This window comes from Saccopteryx leptura, chromosome 3 (genome assembly GCF_036850995.1).
Source record: "Saccopteryx leptura isolate mSacLep1 chromosome 3, mSacLep1_pri_phased_curated, whole genome shotgun sequence".
NCBI classification, from domain to species: domain Eukaryota; kingdom Metazoa; phylum Chordata; class Mammalia; order Chiroptera; family Emballonuridae; genus Saccopteryx; species Saccopteryx leptura.
This window is the reverse complement of record NC_089505.1, coordinates 216,138,762-216,160,114: the sequence shown is the minus strand read 5'-3', so window position 1 is coordinate 216,160,114 and position 21,353 is coordinate 216,138,762. Positions and strand designations below refer to the sequence as shown.

General features: G+C 31.3%; 1 non-coding gene across 1 annotated transcript; it reads left to right on the top strand.

Annotated features, from left to right (window-relative positions):
• The first annotated feature begins 5,953 nt into the window (after positions 1 to 5,953).
• On the top strand, positions 5,954 to 6,115 carry LOC136401743 (U1 spliceosomal RNA). Its single transcript, XR_010750744.1, has one exon. It is a non-coding gene; the product is annotated as a U1 spliceosomal RNA (small nuclear RNA).
• Positions 6,116 to 21,353: the final 15,238 nt, after the last annotated feature.

Sequence of the window (21,353 nt, the reverse complement as noted above, 5' to 3'; positions counted from 1 at the left end):
TTCTAATAGGCCTTCCTTTATATGTTGTATTCTTCTTTTCCTTGGCTGCCTTGAAAATTTTTTCTTTGTCGTTGGTTTGTGCCAATTTCATTATGATGTGCCTTGGAGTAGGTTTGTTGGGGTTACGAAAGCTCGATGTTCTGTTTGCTTTTTGAATTTGAGGCTTGAGTTCTTTCCACAGGCTTGGGAAGTTCTCGTCTATTATTTGTTTAAATATGTTCTCCATTCCGTTTTCTTTCTCTTCTCCCTCTGATATACTTATTATTCTTATGTTAGTTTTTTTGATAGAGTCAGACAATTCCTGTAGGGCTTTCACATTTTTTTAAATTTTTGAGTCTCTCTTTTCTTCTCTTTGTTGAGCAAGTTGCTTGCATTCTATGTCACTAATCCTACCTTCTATCTGGCCTGTTCTATTAGCTAAGCTTGTTACCTCGTTTTTCAGTTCATGATTTGAGTTTTTCATCTCTATTTGATTTGTTTTTATTGTTTCAATTTCCTTGGTAATATATTGTTTGTGTATGTTGAATTATTTTCTGAAATCCCTAAATTGCCTTTCTGTGTTTTCTTGTATATCTCTGAGTATTTTTAGGATTTATATTTTAAATTCTCTGTTATTTAGCTCCAGGATTTCCAATATATTAAATTTTTCTCCATAGATTTTTTTCCTCATCTATCTGTGCTACCTCTTTGTCTTTTGTATCCATGATATTCAATTTCCTTTTCTTTAATGGAATCTGAGTGTGGTTTTGTTGATAGCATTAATGAGAAATAATAAAGAATAAAAAGTAAAAAATAAAAAAATGAAAAAAAATTAACATTTCCCTTTTTTTCTTCTCTCATCTCCCCTCCTTTTTGAGAAAATATCATGATGAACTGTGAATTATATTATGGTAAATGGAACAAAAACTACCTATAATGGAGTGCCTGAGTTGGGGAGAAGTGATAAAGGGGCAGAAAAGGAGGTAGGGACCCACAAAGTGCAAAAAAGTTAAAAATTTGGGTCACAATAAAATGATTTGCTTGTAAGTGATGGTTGACTAAGAGATATAATGAGAGGGATAAGTGGGAAACAGGATAAAGGAAAAAAATACTATTCTATTAAGTGGAGTAAAAAGTAGATAGAATGGAGAGCCAGGGTTTGGAGTGAAGGCTAATGAATTTAATAGCAAAGTAAAAAGTACCCAAAATGTCACAGAGAAAAAATTTGAGTCCCAAATAAAATAATTTGTTTGTGATTGAGGATTGAATGAGAGGAAAAGTAAAGGAGAAAAGAAGAAACTAATAGAGGAGGAGAAAAAAGAGAAAGGGAAAATGGAAAAGAAGAAAAAGAGAGAGAGAGTTAAGGGTTTTGGAGTGCAACTCTCATAGAGAAAAAGGAAGAAGAAAAGAAAGAAAATGGGAAATGTAACACTTATGGGTAGTGTAGTTCAAGAAGAGGAAAGAATAAGATGGGCAGAGAATAAAAGGACCAAGGTGGAAGAAAAAAGAAAATAATAGAGACAAGAAGATGAAAGAAACAAAAAAAAAATGGAAAAAGTTATAACATCTGTGGATTTTTCTTGATTTTGAGAGGTTATCTTCTTCCTTTTTCTTTCCTCTCCCTCTTCCTGGTCAGTGACTCTGTACCCCAGACTCTGCCCCTGTGGTATGCTTTGGTAGAGATTTGCAGTTGGTAAGTCTCTATGGTGATGTAATATATTAGGCTTCAGTCTCGTTGGTAGTCGAGGCTTATTAGCATTTGCAGGCTCCGACAATGAGAGAGTTTATTTTCCTGGATCATCTCCCCTAGTTTCTCCTATCTGAATTAGCAGCCTGATGATCCAGCTATGAGGTTGCCGCTACCTCTGCCTTTGTTTTCAGTATGTGGGATTTCCAGATGCTCCAAAAATAGATTTTTCTGGCTCTGGTTGAAGAATTTGTTGAAATTTTGGGGAGATTTAAAGGTAGCGCTCCTCACGGCGGCATTTCTCTGACATCCTTCAAAACACTTTTAATAGAGTAAAAATAAAAAGAAAATCTTTTATTTGAATCAAATAGTAAAATATTTTTATTAAAAGTATATGTAAAGTTAAAAATTTAAATATTAAAAAGAAAGATAAGGATAAAATTAACACCAATACTATTCTACATTGTAATGTATATTTAAGCCCATGAGATATGATAAGAAAAAAAATGATGAGATGAAAATTAGAATGAAAGAGCACATTGACTCTTGGATCATGGCATAAGCTACTCTAAGGATTAAAAACTCTAAAGAAACCATGAAAAAAAATTGAATAAGAGAAAACAGTGAGGTTCCCCATAAAATTTAGGGTAAGAATTCAGTTGCTCCAGGAGTAACAAAGTAGAAAATCTATGTATAAAGGACCTGATTTGCCAGAGCAATACAAGCTGCAAAATACATGCAAATAAACTTGAATAGAGATGGTCAGAAGATATTTAAAGCAATTTACACATTATTTTGAAAGATATAATAAATAATTCAGAAACATGCTTTATCAAAGAGAACTATTTAATATTGAAATGTTATCAGTTCCCCAAATCTATAAATTTATCCAATTCCAGTCAAAGTTTACACAAAAGTATTTTTGATGCAACTGACAAAAAAATTCTTCATCTGGAAAAAAAATTATTGTAATTGTTTAAAAATTGAGAAATATCAGGTTTTGGACTTGTTTTTAAAAATTAAAAATGTATTCTAAAGTGAAAGTAATTAAATTAGTAAGGCATTAGTATAGAAATAGAGTGTCAAATGAACATTATATAAAGAGTATTAAAATGAACCCATATATAAAAAAGATACTCAAATTAATGAAGGAAATAAAGAACTATAAAAAATGTTGTTGGGCATTTTGGAAAATATTTGGATAAAATTAGATTAAATCATAAATATTTAGTTTAATAAAAACTATGAAAACAAAGAATAAAGGTTGATATTTGAAATGGAGATTATTGCATACATCAGGGTTTTGCTGAGGTCTAAGTAAACCAATACATATAATGTATCAAAAATATAGTAATATTTTATTGTTCTCATTAGTATTTTTATTGCATCTTGTTTGTCCATCTTGCTTAAAAATACTACTCCCCACACCAAAGTTTTGTCTGACACTTTATACCTATCTCTTCCCCAACTTGAACAAGGACACTAGTATTTGAGTGAAGGTAGTCTGATTCAAAAGCTATTTACTTAGCCATTAGTCTACTCTGGTTCTGGGTTGACTATATAGATAAGAAATGGCAAATTTCAATTTAAAAAGGATGCACTAATTAAAGTAAAAAAATATGTGACAGTATTAGGAAAAATATTTGCAAGGTATGGAAGAGACAAATGTTAAAAAATCACAATATGAAAGGTCACTTTTAAATCTAAAAATGCATGATAAAGTACATGGAGAAAGAATATGAGCTTACAATTCACCGTGTTAATAGAATTAAAAAGTCAAGCTTACTTGTAGTTAGGGAATGCAAATTTAAAAATAATGAGATCTTATTTTTCACCTAATTCATAAAATTAATTAAAATTATATTATCAAATGTTGCTGGGAGTGTGATTAAATGAATACTTTTATATATAATCTTGGTAATTTAATATGGTGAAACAGTTTTGAAATGCAAAGAGATTATATTAGCAAACTTTTAAGTGTACATTTCCTTAATACCAATTCCAAGTATCTATACAAAAGCAATAGTATATATATAAAACGATGAAACACTTATATTTTAATGCCTTCTTTTGGGAAAAGAAAAAAATTAAATATCTCCATCAATGGGAAAGGTTATATTTTACTTAATGTACTAAAATATTATTCAAAAATTTTCATTAAGTAAAAGAATGCAGGTAGAGGCATTGTGTGTGTGTGTGTGTGTGTGTGTGTGTGTGTGTGTGTGTGTGTGTGTGTGTGACAGAGACAGACAGTAAGGGAGAGAGATGAGAAGCATCAACTCTTTGTTGCAGCACCTTAATTGTTCATTGATTGCTTTTTCATATGTGCCTTGATCGAGGGGCTACAGCAGACCTTATGACCTCTTGCTCAAGCCAGCGACCTTGGGTTCAAGTTGGTGAGCCTTGCTCAAATCAGATGAGCCATACTCAAGCTGGCGACTTCGAGGTTTCGATCCTGGGTCCTCCGTGTCCCAATCCGATGCTCTATCCACTGTGCCACAGCCTGTTTAGGCCCAAGGCACATTGTTAAATATTCATTCAGCATGATCTGAACTGTATGTATTTGGACTCAGTTTAAAGAAATATTGAAGTTGACGGAACATTTTTTGAAGAAAAACAAGAAGACAATACAACCCTAAATGTGTATACTCTAATAATAGAGCAAGTTATAAAAAAGTAAGAAAAGGAAAAGAAAAGAAACAATATGTGGTTGATTAATTTTGACAATGGAGCTAAAAATACGCAATTGGAAAAAATAATCTCTTCAATGAATGGTGTTGGAAAAACTAGATTGTCACACAATCCAAAGAATAAAGCTGAACCTTTACCTTACATCATATGCAAAAATGAACTCAAAATAAAATAAAGACTGCAAAGTAATATATGAAACTATAAAACTTTTAGAGGAAAACTGAGGGAGTAAGCTCCTTGACATTGGTCTTGGTTATGACTTTTTTGGACTTGACAACAAAAACAAAGGCAACAAAAGTAAAATAAAAAAAGCGGGACTACATCAAACTAAATACAGTATTATAGTTGCTTAGCAAAGAAAATCATTAACAGAATAAAAAAGTGACTTCTGAAATAGTCAAAATTATTTGCAAACCACATATCTAATATATCTGATTAGATATTAATTTTTAAAATGTGCAAAGAATTCAAGGGCCTCAATAACAAAAATAAATAAATAAATAACAACAACTACTACAAAAATGGGCTATGGACCTAAAGAGACATTTCTTGAAAGTCGTACAAATATACATAAAAAGGTTAAGATCACTAATTATGAAGGAATGCAAATCAAAACTACAGTGAGATGCCACCTCACATCTGATAGGATAGCTTTTATCAAAAACATAATAGATAACAAGTTTTGATGAGATGTGAAAGGAAGAGAGTCTTGTATACTGTTGATGGAAATGTAAACTGCTATAGCCACTATGGAAAACACAATGTAAGTTTCTAAAAAAATTAAGAGTAGAACTAACTATGATCCAGCATTTCCAGTTCTAGGTGTATATCTGAGGGAAACAGAACTATTATCTTGAACAAATATATGTACTTCTAAGTTCACTGAAGCATTGTTGACAATAGCCAAGTTATGAAAATAATCTAAGTGTCCATCAGTGGATGAATGGATCAAGAAAAAGTAAAATATCTACCTACCTATGTCTATATCTAGATATAATAAAATATTTTTCAGATTTTAAAAAGAAAAAGTTCCTGTCATTTTGAAAACATGAATATTTGGAAATGCATTGTGCTGAGTGAAATAACCCAAGCAGAGAAAGACAAATATCACATGGTATTACCTATCTAGACAACAAAAATAGTCAAACTCATAGAAAAGTTCTTACCATGTACTGGGTGTGGGAAAAATAGAAAGAGGTTGGTAAGAGGATACAAATTTCAGTTATATATTGATTATGTATGGCCTGAGGATCTAATGTATTACATGGTGATTACAGTTGATAACACTATATTGAAATTTAAATTTACTAAGATAGTAGAACTTGAATGTTTTTACTAAAAAAAGAAAAATGAAATATAAAAAACAAACAAAATTCTAAAATGAAATTCATAATTATAGCTGGATATTCTAATATTCCTCTCAAAATAATAAAAATATAAAGTATTTACACATCACTATCAATCAAATATTTTAATTAACCTTTAAGTAAGGAATGAGACATTTGACACTGCGTGTAAATTAAAGTATACTTGGAACATTAATCAAAATAGATCATATGCTGGCTACATAATGAGTTTTCATAAATAAAAAGAACTGTACTTACCTGGCAGCAGAGACATCATGATCATGAATGTGGTTTCCTCAGGACGAGGCTTATTCATTGTACTATGGCTGTGCTGACCCTATGATTTCCCTAAATGTGGAAAACTTCGACTGTGTAAATTGTGGCAGTGGGGGACTGCATTTTCACTCTCCTCTGTATAAATAAGAAAACAAGTTAACAAACAAACAAATAAATACAAAGGACTGAATTTATACATGTATGTTCTCTGACCACAGTGTAATTAAATTTTAAGTAACAAAAATATGAAAAATACACAAATACTTAAAAATTAAGAAGTTTTATATATATATCCCATGGATGAAGGAATAAATGAAAAGAAAATAATGAGAAAATACAATATATTACAAGATAAGTGATACAGCTAAAGCAAAGATTAGAGAAAATGTTATGTTTACTTTTTAAAAAAAATTTTAAATAAACAATCTACAATTCCATTTTGAGAATTTATAAAAGGAAAAGTCAAAATAATAAACAGAAAATAGTAAAGTTATTATCATAAATTAATGAAGATAGACATATATCAGGGAATAATTAATAAAATTGAACTTTGAATTTTTAAAACTTAATAAAATTAATCAGCCTCTAATTGGATTCAATAGATTAATTAGAGAGAAAACAATTAATATCAGCAGTGTCACAATTAATAGTAAAATTATAAAACCAGATAATAAACATAAGCAAATAAATTTGATGATTTGAAGAAATGGACAAATTTTTTGAAAGACCTAAATTCACAAATTTATCACAAGAAGAAAAAATTTCCATATATCAATCATTCTCAATCCGTAATGATTTTTTTTCTATGGGGACTATTGGCAATATCAAGAGACATTTTTATTTGTTCAACTAAGGGAGAAAGTGAGTGTTATTGTATTTCGTAGGTAGAGAACAAAGATGCTGATAAACATCTTTCTATCTTATTATAAACAAGAAAAACTTCCACAAAACAGAATTATTGAGTCCCGAATATCAATTTTACCAAGACTGAGAAACACTTTAATAGACATCTCATTTAAACATTTTTAATTGCTAATAAAGAACTTGTGACAAAGAAAATTCGAAGTTCACTGTTAGAGTCATTTGAATATTACAGGGAAAATTAATATAAATGTTACACAAACTCAAAAAATAAGGAAGGGAATATTTTTTTCTCAAATGTATTTTATGAGGTCAACATTTTCTGATACAAGAAAAAAACTATAGAACAAAAATTTTTATGAATATTAATGCAAAAATTCTCAACAAAATATTAGCAAACAGAATTCAACAACATATTAAGAAAATTATATAACATGACCAAGTGGAGTTTATTCCTGGAATGCAAGAAGAAACATATGAAAACTGATCAATGTAATGTACCAGGTTAATAGAATGAAGCAAATAAAACACACAGTGATCTCAATTGAAGCAGAAAAAGCATATGTCAAAATTCAACACCCTTCACCTTAACAACAATAAGTAATATAAAAAACTTCAACATAATAAAGGCCATGTATGAAAAACCCATAATTACTGTCATACTCAATGATAAAAACTGAGTTTTTTTTCCCTAAGATTGGGAACAAAACAAGGAAGCCTGATTTGATCACTTCTATTCAACATCATATTAGAAGTTTTAGCAAGAAAAATTAGGAAAGAAAACAAAATATGGGGGCATCCTAATTGTAAAGAGAATAGTAAAATTTGCTTTCTGATAATATGCTCTCATGTCTGAAAACCTAAATACAAAAAAACCTGTTAGATATAATAAGCAAATTTATCACAAAATGAACACATAAATATCTGTTGCCTTTTTGTACACTGACAAGGAGCAATCTGAATAAGAGCCTAATGAAACAATTCTATTTATAATAACATCAAAAGTATAAATTAATTAGAAATACATTTATCCACAGGACCAGGGACTTGCTTGCACACTTGAAATTATAAATCATTGTTGAAAGAAATTAGAGAAGACAAATAAATGAAAAGATGTACTATGTTTATGAAAAGTAAGACTATATTTTTTAGATTTTATATTTTAGATTTTTCCCTAAGAACAGCAATTTTAAAAAGCATTGCGTCCTCTCAGAATGGGATTGACTTCTATAATTTCTTTTTATTTCCATCTTATTAATCTTTTTTTGGCTTTAGAAAACCAGACTTTTTAATGTAGTTCTGGCTATATAAAAAAGTTGTAAGATAGCACAGGTTTCTTGTATGTCCCAAACCAAGTTTTCCTGATTATTAATATATTAGTATGACACATTTTTATAATAAATAAGCTAATATTAATAGACTATAATTAATTAAAATTCATATCTTATTCAGATTTCTTAAGTTTTTACCTAATGTAATTTTTATGTTTGAGGCTTTAACAATTATGATTTACAACTTTTTTAATGTATAATTATTTGAAATTAAGTAAATTCACACTGTTGTGCAAATATAACCACAATTTTCAGAACGTTCCTATCATCAAAAAGGGAAATTTTGTATTTATTAAACGATAATACCCATTTCCACCTCTCCTCATACCCTTCCATCTGCTATTCTACTTTCTGTCTCTATAAATCTGTCTATTCTAGGTACCTCATCAAAAAATATATATATAATAATTGTACATTTGTGTCTGACTTATTCTAATTAGCATAATTTTTTCTAGATCCATTCATGTTGCAGCGTGTATTAGAATATCATTCTTCATTATAGTTAAGTATTTCCTTATATGTAAATGCCATGATTTGATTTTGCAATTATTTGCTAATGGACATTTTGGCTATTGTGAATAGTGCTGTTAAAGCATTTTGTGTACAAATATCTGTTGAAATACCTGCTTTCAATTATTTCTGGTATATACATAAAAGTGAAATTGCTGGATTATATTGCCACTCTATGTTTAATTTATGGGGAACTGCTATATTGTCTTCTGTAGTGATTGTGCTCTTTTATATTTCCACCAGCAATACACAAAGGTTTCAATATCTCCACATCCTTACTAGCATTGGTCATTTTCTCCTTTTTAGATAATAGCTATTTTAATAGGTATAAAATAATATCTTATTATAATATTCATTTTCATTTTCCTAGTGATCTTGAATGTTGAGTATATTTTCATATGCTTATTGGCTGTTTATACATCTTCTTTGTATAAATTTCTTTTCTAGTCCTTTGTCCATTTTATGAGTTGTTTGTTTTATTATTGACTTTAGATCTTTACATATAATGGATCTTTATATACTGGATTTTTACACATATGATTTAAAAATATTTTCTCCTTTTATCTGGTTTGGCTTTTCACTCTCTTTCTAGTGTTCTTTGATACATAACACTTTAATTTTGATGAAGTCTAATTTACCTGTTTTAGCTTTTATTGATCGTACTTTTGTTGTCATATCTAAGAATTCACTACAACATTAATGGCATAAAATATATCCCGTGTTTCCTTTAAAGAATTCTATCATTTTAGCTCATATGTTTAGGATTTTATTCATTTTGAGTTAATTTTTGTAGACAGTGGAAGGTAGCGGTAACACATGATTATTTTGGGTATCTAGTTTTTCAGGTATTACTTCTTGAATAGACTGTTCTTTCCCCATGTAGTAGGCTTGGCAAACCTCATAAAAAATTACTCGACCTTGGCCTTGGTCGGTTGGCTCAGTGGATAAGGCATTGACCCAGTGTAAGAACATCCCAGGTTTGATTCCCGGAACAGAGCACAGAAGAGAAGCAACCATCTGCTTCTCTATCCCTTGGTTTCTGTCTTCTCTTCCTCTTCCCCTCCCATGGCCAGTGGCCTGATTGGTTCAAGCATTAGTCTCAGGTGCTAAAAATATCTCAGTTTCTAACATCCACCAGATAGATCCTGGAAAGGGTACATGTGGAAGTATATCTCTATATTTCCCCTCCTCTTACTTAAAAAAGATCATTTGACCTCATATATGATGGTTTGTTTTTGAGCTTTCTATACTATTGCATTGTTCTATATGTCTTTATGAAAACTACCATACTATTTCACGATTATTCCTGCTTCCACAGATTTAATTTTCAGTAAACTTTTAAAGATGTTTAGTATTTTTTTCATATTTTCTTTTAATAAATGTGGTATTCTATCAGGAGACAGTCTATTTGAAATGCACATTTAATTAAAAATATATTCCTTGAGTTTTGTCCAAAAGCTTTGTATTCTGTTCCTTGTTTGTTCTATAATTCAGACAAAGTTAAGGCTTTAAGATAGTCATGTTTGTTTTATATTTATGACCAAATCACGTCTCTCTAATGTTGGATGTGATAGTTGCATCTCCAGTGGTTCACTTCAAGTTGAGCTTGTTCATATTTAGCCATTCTAAGAACATCATGCAGCCTATTCATAGCCCCTCAGTGTGAATGCTTAGGGGTCATAACCATGTTTCTCATCCTTCTATGACCAAGATTTGGTTCTTGAAAATTGACAAATTTTATGTCTGCTCTTGGTGATATATTTTAACAAATCCCATTGGCCTGGAATGACTCATGATTTCAGAAACATATTCAACTGTTAACATAAGTTTGGGTTCTAACAGGGATATTTACCTTTCCTGAAGCTTTCTTGTGTATTTAATAAAACATTGAAGGATGGGGCCCTCAGAAAATGTTACTCTGCTCTCTTCACAGAAGGCTTTTTATGGTTCTCCTTAATACCAAATTTAGCACTGATTGAGAGTTACATTACATAGTGATGGAAGCTAAATATAAACATTTAAAAATCCCAAAACCTTGCTTTTTAAAATTTCTTATAACAAATTTGTGCTGTTATTGTGAGCAATGAGAAACATTTAGATTGGGCTATTTTTATTTTTAAAGAAAAAGTATCCTTCTGGTTGTCTATTTGGTAGCTGTCATTTATTATTAATTATTTATTATAATTTATTATTATTTACATTTTAAAATAAACCATTTTTTTGAAGTTAAGCTTACTATAATATACATATCTGTAAGTACCTTTTCTGTCCTACCAAAATGAGCAGTAAAGAAATCTATGATTGCAGTGACCACACTGATATATAGACCATGAGCTTTTTCATACATTTACTTTGCTCTAATTCATTTTTGTAAAATAATACTGTTAACATAAATCAACTGAAGAATAAATGTATATTAAACTCATGTATTTACTGAACAAGGAGTAATTCCATCTATTTCTGTATAACAGGTGTGAAAATAGGCATTGAAAACAATGCTAAAAGAAAAAAATTATGATGTCTGTATTTGTTGAGTTTATATTTAAATGGAGACATTTGCTTAAATATATTTACCAAATAAATAAAACATTTCAAGTTGTGTTAATTAGAAAAAAAACAAGATGTTTTAAAAGCAGACAGCAGGGTAATATGCCATTGGGTAAATGTACCACAGCTTTGTTATCCATTCATCTATTGAATGGGCACTTGGGTTGTTTCCAGATCTTGGCTATTGCAAATACTGCTATTCACATAGAGGTGCATAAATTATTTTTTAATCTATTTTTTTTAATTTAGAAAATTAAATTAATGGAGTGACATTGATCAACATAGGTTTCAGGTAAACATGTCTATAGCATTTGAACTGTTGATTATTTTGTGTAACCATCACCCAAAGTCAAATCCTTTTCCGTCATGGTATATTTGTCCCTTTTTACTCCCCACCCCCTTCTCTCACACCATTCTTCTCATCCCCATCGTAACCAATTCACTTTTATCTATGTCCATGAATTTTATTTTTATATCCCACTTATGTATGAAATCATATAGTTCTTAGCTTTTTCTGATTTATATTTATTTCACTCGGTATAATGTTTTCAAGGTCGATCCATGTTTTTGTGAATGGCAATATGTCATCATTTCTTATGGCTGAGTAGTGATTCCATAGTATATATGTACCACATCTTCTTTTTCCAGTAACACTTTGGTTGTTTTCACGTCTTGATCACTGTGAATATGAACACGGGGGTGCATGTGTCTTTATATAACAATGTATTCTTTTGGATTGGAGTTTTGGGATTTCCCAGAAGTGAGATTGCTGGGTCAAAAGGCAATTCCATTTTAAATATTTAAAGATAACTCCATTTTGCTTTTCACAGTGGTGTGTCACCCTAATAAATCAAATTTAAAAGTGATAATGATAAAAGTTAAAAAATAAAAGTATATAGATAGCAGGAACCCATTTTGCCTGAGTGAAAAATGAATGAATGAATAAATATAATGAAACAGTTATAATGTTGTAATGTGATTATAAAGATTCATGTAATAAAAAATAACCATTTTAAAAACCAAAATCTGATTAAGCCAAAGTTATTTCAATTGCTTAAAATGAGATAAGAAGTTTCATAGGTGCAGTTAATTGTCAGAGGGTGTAAAATTAATGCAGGTCATTTAAGGAAGTTGAATGATCTAAATAATTCTATTCTTCTAAATTGGTCTCCCTTTGCACAGCATGATTGTTCCCCTTGTGCTGGGGTTGACTGGGCACAGACCTCAAGAGATCATGTGATGAAGCTTGCCTCCCAAAGATAGTCTCAGTAATGAACATGTATTTCTACAGTGAATTCTTGCAGTATTGTTGTTTCCCTGGAAAGCAGAAATGTACTTTTTTAGTGTAAGTGCAGATTGTCTAGGAACACTATTGATGTGCCCATATACCTTCTTCTAAGATATAGATTGTGATCGGCTCTTAAGATCCCATCTTCCTTACCTTTGCTTCTTTCATACCTATTAATTGCCCAATACATTTTATATTAGAATGGGCTTTCAACAAAGATTAGTAGAATAAGTGAATATTTATAATATCTGCTAGAAAAGTTGATAATTTTTATATTAAATATAGGTTTTTAAGTTGATAGTTTATATGTTAGCTTCTGTTCATTTTTATATCACGTGTATAACTCAACACAAGTAATTATAGAATATAGGTTTATATCTAAAACTTAATGTGAAAAAACTTAAATATACCTATAATATGTGCAGACATTTCAAGCATGTGTAAACACATAAATACACACATAAATATATATAATGACATTTTAAAATAAGAAAACACATAAATAAACACAAGGAGTTTGAATATCCATATAGAGTATGTACACTCTTTTGTTGATAAACAAAAAGACCAATAGTTTTCTGTAAAACCTATATAAAGAATTGTTGAATACCAATGGAGTTCACAGGCTTTCGTTGAAAATTTTATAGTAAATTTTCAGAGTAAAAAGTTTACACTTATCTGAAATAATTTATTGAACTTCATGTAGTCTTATGGACAACTGAATTAAAATGTCACAAATTTTTTCTTAAGTCATTATAAATTAAAAGAAAAAGCTGTACATTTATATAGCAAAAATTAAAGTATATAATACATAATGGATATATATAGTATAAAAACCCAAATACATACATATTCATAGACACAAATGCATACACACATGATACAAAAATCACATATTCTTTTTATTTTAAGATCAGTTTTATGTCTTCAAATTCTGGGCTGTTGGTAGAACCCTGTGATACTTCATTCACTGAATTTTAGTGATGTTGGCATGAAAAGGAAAGACTGAAAAAGAACAGTCTATCAGTTAAAGTCAATGAACTTTCACTCACTGCTATAGTGATTTCTACATATGTTGTAGGATTTTTTTCTTAGTATTACAACTTTCATTTTCAAATTCCAACTCACAGTTTTTATATATTAAAATGTGTACAATGTGAAAGTAATAATTATATTTCATAGTATAACTAAGAAAATATTGCAATTATTTTTATACAAATAAATATTCATTAAAAGGCAGAATATAGGCTATAATTATTTATTTTCAAAACTTTATTTAAAAATTCAAATAAATAAATCTTTGTATTTGTTTATATTTATGCTTTTTAAAAATATTTTATTTATTTTAGAAAGAGAAGAGAGAGAGAGAGAGAGAGAGAGAGAGAGAGAGAGAAGTGGGGGAGGCACAGAAAGCATCAACTTGTAGTAGTTGCTTCTTGTATGTGCCTTGACCAGGAAAGCCCAGAACTTCAAACCAACAACCCTAGTCTTTCAGGTCAATGTTTTATCCAATGTGCCACCATGGGTTGGCTTTTTTATGTTTATGTTTTAAATTAGAGCCAAAAGATTAATTTACAAGAATGATTTGTGCCTGACCTGTGGTGGTGCAATGAGTAAAGTGTCAACCAGGATCACTGAGGTTGCTGGTTTGAAATCTTGGGCTTGCCTAGTCAAGGCATATATAGGAGTTGATCCTTCCTGCTCCTCTCCACATTTCTCTCTCTCCCTCTTTCTCTTCTTTTTAAGAGTGTTTTTCTGTAAGATACCATGGAACTTAAAATTTATAGCAAAATTATAATTTAGGAAAAGTTTATTTAGAGGTAAAATTGCATTAGGATATTTAAAGCAAATGGTTCTAAATTCCATATTCTTGCATAGTTTTTTCCAGTATACAATAGAGAGAAACACAATGCTTTAATTAGAATATTTTATCACCATCAGAAGCTATTTGTCAGTTTCTGCTACACGTGTATGTAATAGACATCCTGTGTTTCTAGTTATAATTGTTTAGCCACTATTCTGCACAGCATCTGAGAAGTCAAACACTTGGTCATGAAAAGTGAGTTACTATTATCAACATGGGAGGCCCACGGAAAGGAATAAAGCTCTTGTAGTGGATGGAAAGACTAAGAAACTGAAAAAGAAAAAGATCTTTAAAGAGTTAGTATGTTTAAGATTATTAATTCTTTCTTATACTTTTTCTATGTCCATTCTAAATTGTCTATTTGGAGATACTCACATTAATAGATATTTTCAAAGAGCAACCATGCACTACTACCTCAGAAAACCAAAGGCCATAAATGGTATGTTCAAATAATCCCAAGCAGAGAACAGTAAAATTTATTATGTTCTCACAAAGTCCCCTCTTGTAACTTTTGACTCAAATTTATACGGTTAAAGTTCACAAAAGTTTTATAGTTTCCCCCAATTCCTTTGAACTTACCTGAGTTCCTCAAAAGTTAAAGACTTCCTCTCTAAGAAGGTTTTTAGATAAGTTCATGCACATAAATATAAGCATGTTTCTTTGGTGTCAAATGATTGGCATATTTTCTGTCCATCACCTTACTGGTAAAAATGTGAGTACAAAGGAATTTGGTGTCTTATTTTGAAAGATAGATAAACACAAAAGTCATTTTCAGCAGAAAATTAACGTTTAGAGATAGACAATAAGGAATCTATGAATTTTGTAAAGGATAATAGAAAGGACTACAGAGATAAGATGAAGCACACAAAAATTTATTTTACTCTGGATATTAAAATTTTAATCTTGATGTCTATGAGAAGAGTAATCTGAGTGAAACTAATGATAGTTGAACGAGTCATGGAAGTGAGAAATTTGGGTCCACAAGACAGGTGTCCTTAGAAAAAAGTTCAATCTTTTTCTTTTACCTTTCTATTTCTACCATTGATAGAATAATATTCCCTTTGATTATCAACTTCTACACTCATCTCTGTTTGCAGTTGAGTTTTATTAAGTTGTTACTTAACTATGAACCACGGAATATCAGGAAAATAATTGAAACTAAAAGGAACATATTATTCTGTTACTTGTAGGTCTACAAGATTGCTAAAGAGTCTTTTCTTCCTTTCATTAATAATTTTTGCTGGCATATTGAATGTCAGCTACACTGAAAACGTTGAAATTATGAGTAGTGAATAAAACTCATGAAGTTCCTCCTTTTATAAAACATAAATTTTGAAGGTGGAAGATGGCCATTATGCAAAATAAATAAATAAAATGTAAAACTCATTTTGACAATTCTGAGATGCATTATTTTGCATGGTTTAGCATAATCTTTGACAAAAGATGCCCTTTTTAATTGAAGGTACCTTATATCTACTGCTTACTAGGTGAAATTTGTTATAAGAAAACTTAATTATAACTTTTAATATTTCCAACACTTCCATGAGTTATGTGAGTTATGTCCACAACTATTCAGTTTATCTGCCATGAAAACTACCTTTTAAGAGATTACATTTTGACAAAACATTAAAATTAATGTTATTTTTATACAGAAAGGCACAGATATAGAACAGCAAGTTATATATTCTATATTAGTTAAAAATATTTATCATTGGAGAATAACTGTAGTGTTGAGCAATAACCATATGCTTTATTTGACTGAATAAAAGATGTTAAAATATAAATGAAGATGAAGATTTGATTTTTTCTTTCAGCCTAGATGTGTTAAAAAGGCAACGAAATTTTTATAGATCAAAAAAATTCGACTGAAGGCAGTGTCAAGAAAGGTAAAGTCAAGTTCAGATTCTGCCAGTAAAGATATACTCCAGCCTGACCTGTGGTGGCATAGTTGGTAAAGTGTTTACCTGGAATGCTGAGGTCACAGGTTCGAATCCCCGTGCTTGCCTGGTCAAGGCACATACAGGAAGCAACTACTATGAGTTGATGCTTTCTGCTTCCCTCTCCACTTTTTCTCTCTCTTCCCAAATCAATAAATAAAATCTAAAAGAAAGAAAGATATAATCCAGACAATTTATTACTTATACAAGCAGTAATGGGAAAAGTAGGCAAAATTGCCAGTTCCTCATGGTCTTGTCTTCCACATGAAAAAGATGAAAAAGGGACAATGTGAAAACCAAATGGGCCAAATGGCAATCTAATGTAATTTGTCAGGCATCCTGATGCTCAAGGGCACAGATTCTAAATTCAACTGAGCAGTTTTATAATATGTAGCTATTCCTTGAGAGAGGTGGAGCACAAACCAGAAAGTCAATGAGGAGCTGTCTCATGAGAACTTCCCTGAAGAGTTAGGGAAGAGGCCAATGGAAAATGGCTATGGGGCATCCTCATCACAAGTCTCCCATCTTTTTTTGCTCCAGAGATATCACAAGGTACTCAGATTAAGTGCAGTGGAAGCATTTGCATGCATGGCCTAGGAGGATATATGCAAAATTACCATGGCATCTTGGTGGAGAGGTGAAATAAGGCAGTCCGAGTAAAATGAGTACAACATGATTTCACTTATACGGGGCATCTAATGAACAAAATTAACTAACCAAGTAGGGACAGACTCATAAGTACAAAGTACAGACTGATAACTGTCAAAGGGGAAGGGAGTTCAGGGGGAGGGGCTGGGTGAAAAGAGTGAAGAGATTAAACAGAGGAAGAAAACCACATAAACACAGACGACATTTCTGGGATTGCAGGAGGGAAAGGGAGTGGAGGAGGTAGAAAAGGGTAAAGGGAGGATAAATAATGATGGAAAGAGACTTGAATTGAGGTGGTGAACAGAATACAATATGCACAGATAATGATTATATAATTGTGCACCTGAACCTGTATAATTTTGTTAATAAGTGACACCCCAATAATTTTATTTTAAAAGAAAATATGTTTTTCTATATGAAGAAAATATTGCCAAATCCCTTGAAGTAGATATATTAATGTTTTCAAAGTAATAAGGCTCGAGTGACTGATTTATGCATTTGACTGAAGTCAAATAAGAAAAATAATCCATTAAAACTACAATAGATAGTAGCTGAGAAGAAAATAAAAAAGCATTAATTTTAAAAATGCCAAATTACCAAAGCTCTTGAATATATAGAGGGTAACAGTGTAAAAAAAAGATAGATATAGACAATTCATTGTTTCTTATTCTGCAATGTAAATATGAAACGTAAATAATGTGATTTTCTTTATTGTCCTTTTTTTTGCATTTAGAATGGTGGTAAGTATCTACTCTTAAGTAACTGTAAAAAGTTCTTTTTGTATTATTAAAATAAAAAGTCTAAGTGAGGAAATAACTGTTTCAGTGTTAAATTGGCAATATCTTAGTGATGCATAAAATAAATATATCTTTTAATCACTGAAACTTATATTTAATTAAATAGTTTATATAAGGGGATAATAAATGATATAAAGAAAAATAAAGTAGGTTAAAATGGATGAGTGAGTACTTATGTTTCTAGTTAAAACCATCATTTGATTCAACAATTCTTTAAATCCCTAGAGAAGGGATGAAAACATAAAAAGTTATTTCTATTAAATGGTGTCCTGTAGTTACATCATTAGGTAACCTTCATACAAATGTTAGTTTGGGGTATTATGAAACAAAAGCAACATATTCAAATAAATTCCTTTAAAATGAAAAACAGATATGGGCTAATATAGCAAGAATTTTACTTTTGCTATTCATTTGAAGTTCTATTCCACCCTCATAAATCAAATACTCACCCAAGTGATATTTTCAGTATGTGCAAATGTGGATATGAGGACAGTTGCTTTTCAACAGTGCAGAATTTCTAAGAACACATCATCACTGTTTGTACATTATTTTCTGTTGGAAATACTGTAGATAATTGCAAATTCTAACTGAAGTTTTTCTAGTCATCAATTATATCAAAAGTTTAAGGAAAAAAATATCTCTAACCACAGCTTTCTTTTCTATTTAGGCTTGTTTATTTTATCAATAAAAACTAAAGGTTTTTACATTCCAGAAAATTTTAGGAAAAGAGCACTAAAGTGGAGACCTGACTTTAAAGGATTATTAAATCACAGTAACAAAAAAGCTGTCAATGTTTAAATTTTTAAGCTTGGTAAGGTTATATGAAGACTGATAATTTTGTTCTCCATACTTTTGGGGGGATGTTTTATAGTTGGAAAAAATGTATTTGTAGTTGAGCAATTGGGAAAAAATGAATATATATATATATATTTATTTACTTATGACACCATCTATAAATTTGACCACATGCAAATGGATAGGTGTACACTCCCAATTTATTTTGTAATTCATACTCTTTTAGGTTATAATTGGCATAACTGAGGATCACGAATAATTCTACCACAGAATATTAGTTCATTTGCAAAATTTAGTCAGAAAACTCCTTCATACCTATTTTTTGTTAATTAAATTTTGTTATTTTAATTAAGATCAGTTGGTAATAACAAAGTCCAATTTGGGTTTTTTTTATGGAATTTGGTAGAGAGGACATCTTTCCATGCCTCATAAAAGCACTGAAAACATTAAAAAAATGTCAAGATCAAACTTTTTTATCTCTAAATATTAACTAAAAGATTGCAACACTCTACTGAGCAATAATTAAAGAAAGTTGCTGAATTTTGTTAAGAATAGAAAAGTTTATTTTGTTTATTTGGTTCCACAGATAAGTGGAATCATATGATGGGTGTCTTTCTCCAGCTGGTTTATTTCACTTAGCATAATAATTTTCAGGTCCATCCATGCTGTCACAAAAGGTAAGATTCCCTTCTTTTTTAAAGCTGACTAGTATTCCAGCTGTGTATATATACCACAGCTTTTTATCTGCTCATTTACTGATGGGCACTAGGGCGGCTTCTAAATCTAGCCTATTACGAATAACTCTGTAGAATCTAATGAACAAAATATAAAACAAACAAAATAGAAACAGACTCATAAATATAGAAAGCAGACAATACTGTTAGAGGGAAGGGAGTTTAGGTGCTGGGTGAAAAAAGGCAAAATGATTAAGTAAATAAAAAACACTTATAAACACAGAAAACAATATGGTGATTACCAGAGGGAAAGGAGATGGGTAGAGAAGTAGAACAAGGTAAAGGGTATATAAATGATGATGCAGGGAGACTTGATTTGGTGTGGTGAACACACTGTGCAGTATACAGAAGATATAAGAGAATTGTGCACTTAAAACCTATATAATTTCATTAACCAATGTCACCCAGTAAATTCAATTAAAAAAGGAAAAATATAGCATAGTTACTGGCTTTTCATTTTGGCCTACTCTCATTTTACTCTCTCAAGTTTGGTAACGTTGAAAACCATCAGACTTACAATCACATTATTTATAAAGGCACCAACCTTGCAATACAGAGGGAAACCCAGGATAAAAGTTTGACTAATTCAGAATTGATTTATAGGAAAAACTATGTTTTCAGGGTTTCTTTCTTTCTTTCTTTCTTTTCTTTTCTTTTTCTGTTTCTAATTCGATGAGAAGAGGGGAGGCAGAGACAGACTCCTTCATGCACCCCACCAGGATCCACCTGGCAAGCCCACTAGGGGGCAATGTTCTGCCCATCTAGGATATTGTTCCATTGCTCAGCAACCAAGCTCTTCTTAGCTCCTGAGATGGCCAACTCCCTCCAATCAAGCCAAGCCTGCAGGAGTAGAAGAGAGAGAGAGAAAAAAATGAGAGGAGGAGGGGTAAAGAGGCAGATGGGTGTTTCTCCTGTGTCCCCTGACCAGGAATTGAACATGGGACTTCCACACGCAGGGCCGACTCCCTACTGCTGTGACAACCAGCCAGCATCAGTGATAATTATTTAATATTACAATACCAGCAAATGAGAAACTAGCTGAAGAAGAAATAGAACATACCAATGAATTTTTAATGTGTAAAGAGATTAAATTACTCATTCCAGGCCCTGGCCGGTTGGCTCAGTGGTGGAGCGTTGGCCTGGCGTGCAGAGGTCCCGGGTTCTATTCCCGGCCGGGGAACACAGGAGAAGCGCCCATCTGCTTCTCCACCCCTCCCCCTCTCCTTCCTCTCTGTCTCTCTCTTCCCCTCCCGCAGCCGAGGCTCCATTGGAGCAAAGATGGCCCGGGTGCTGGGGATGGCTCCTTGGCCTCTGCCCCAGGCACTAGAGTGGCTCTGGTCGCGACTGAGCAACGCTCTGGAGGGGCAGAGCATCGCCCCCTGGTGGGCAGAGCGTCGCCCCTGGTGGGCGTGCTGGGTGGATCCCGGTCGGGCACATGCGGGAGTCTGTCTGACTGTCTCTCCCCATTTCCAGCTTCAGAAAAATACAAAAATAATAATAATAATAAAATAAAAAAAATTACTAATTCCAAAACTGCCTATGAAAAACAGCCCACATGCATTACTGACAATAACTTAGGCAGAATTAATATAATCCCTTTTATAAAACTCTAACAAAATAGAATAGGAAAAGAAACACTTCTCAAATCATTCTATTGAAGGCATTATCTTGATATCAAAACCAGAGACAAGCTTACAAGAAAAAAACAAAACACTAAACACCAATATGCTCAGGTTCTCAAGAACATAAACAAAAACAATTCTCAGCAAAATTCTAGAAAACTGCATCCATCAACATTAAAAAGAATTATAGAGAAAAGGAAAAAAAGGCAAAATTGATTAATTGGAGTCCATCAATTAAAACCTTTTTATTTGCAAAAGAGTAAACTGAAAGAATGAAAAATCAAATTAAAGTCATAAAGAAAATATTTATGAGCTACATATCTTGCAGAGATTTCATATCAAGAATACAGTAAGGAACTCTTAAAATTCAACATTAAAAAACTCAATTTAAAAATGAACAGAAGACATTAAGAGTCATTTTACCAAAGAGAATATGCATA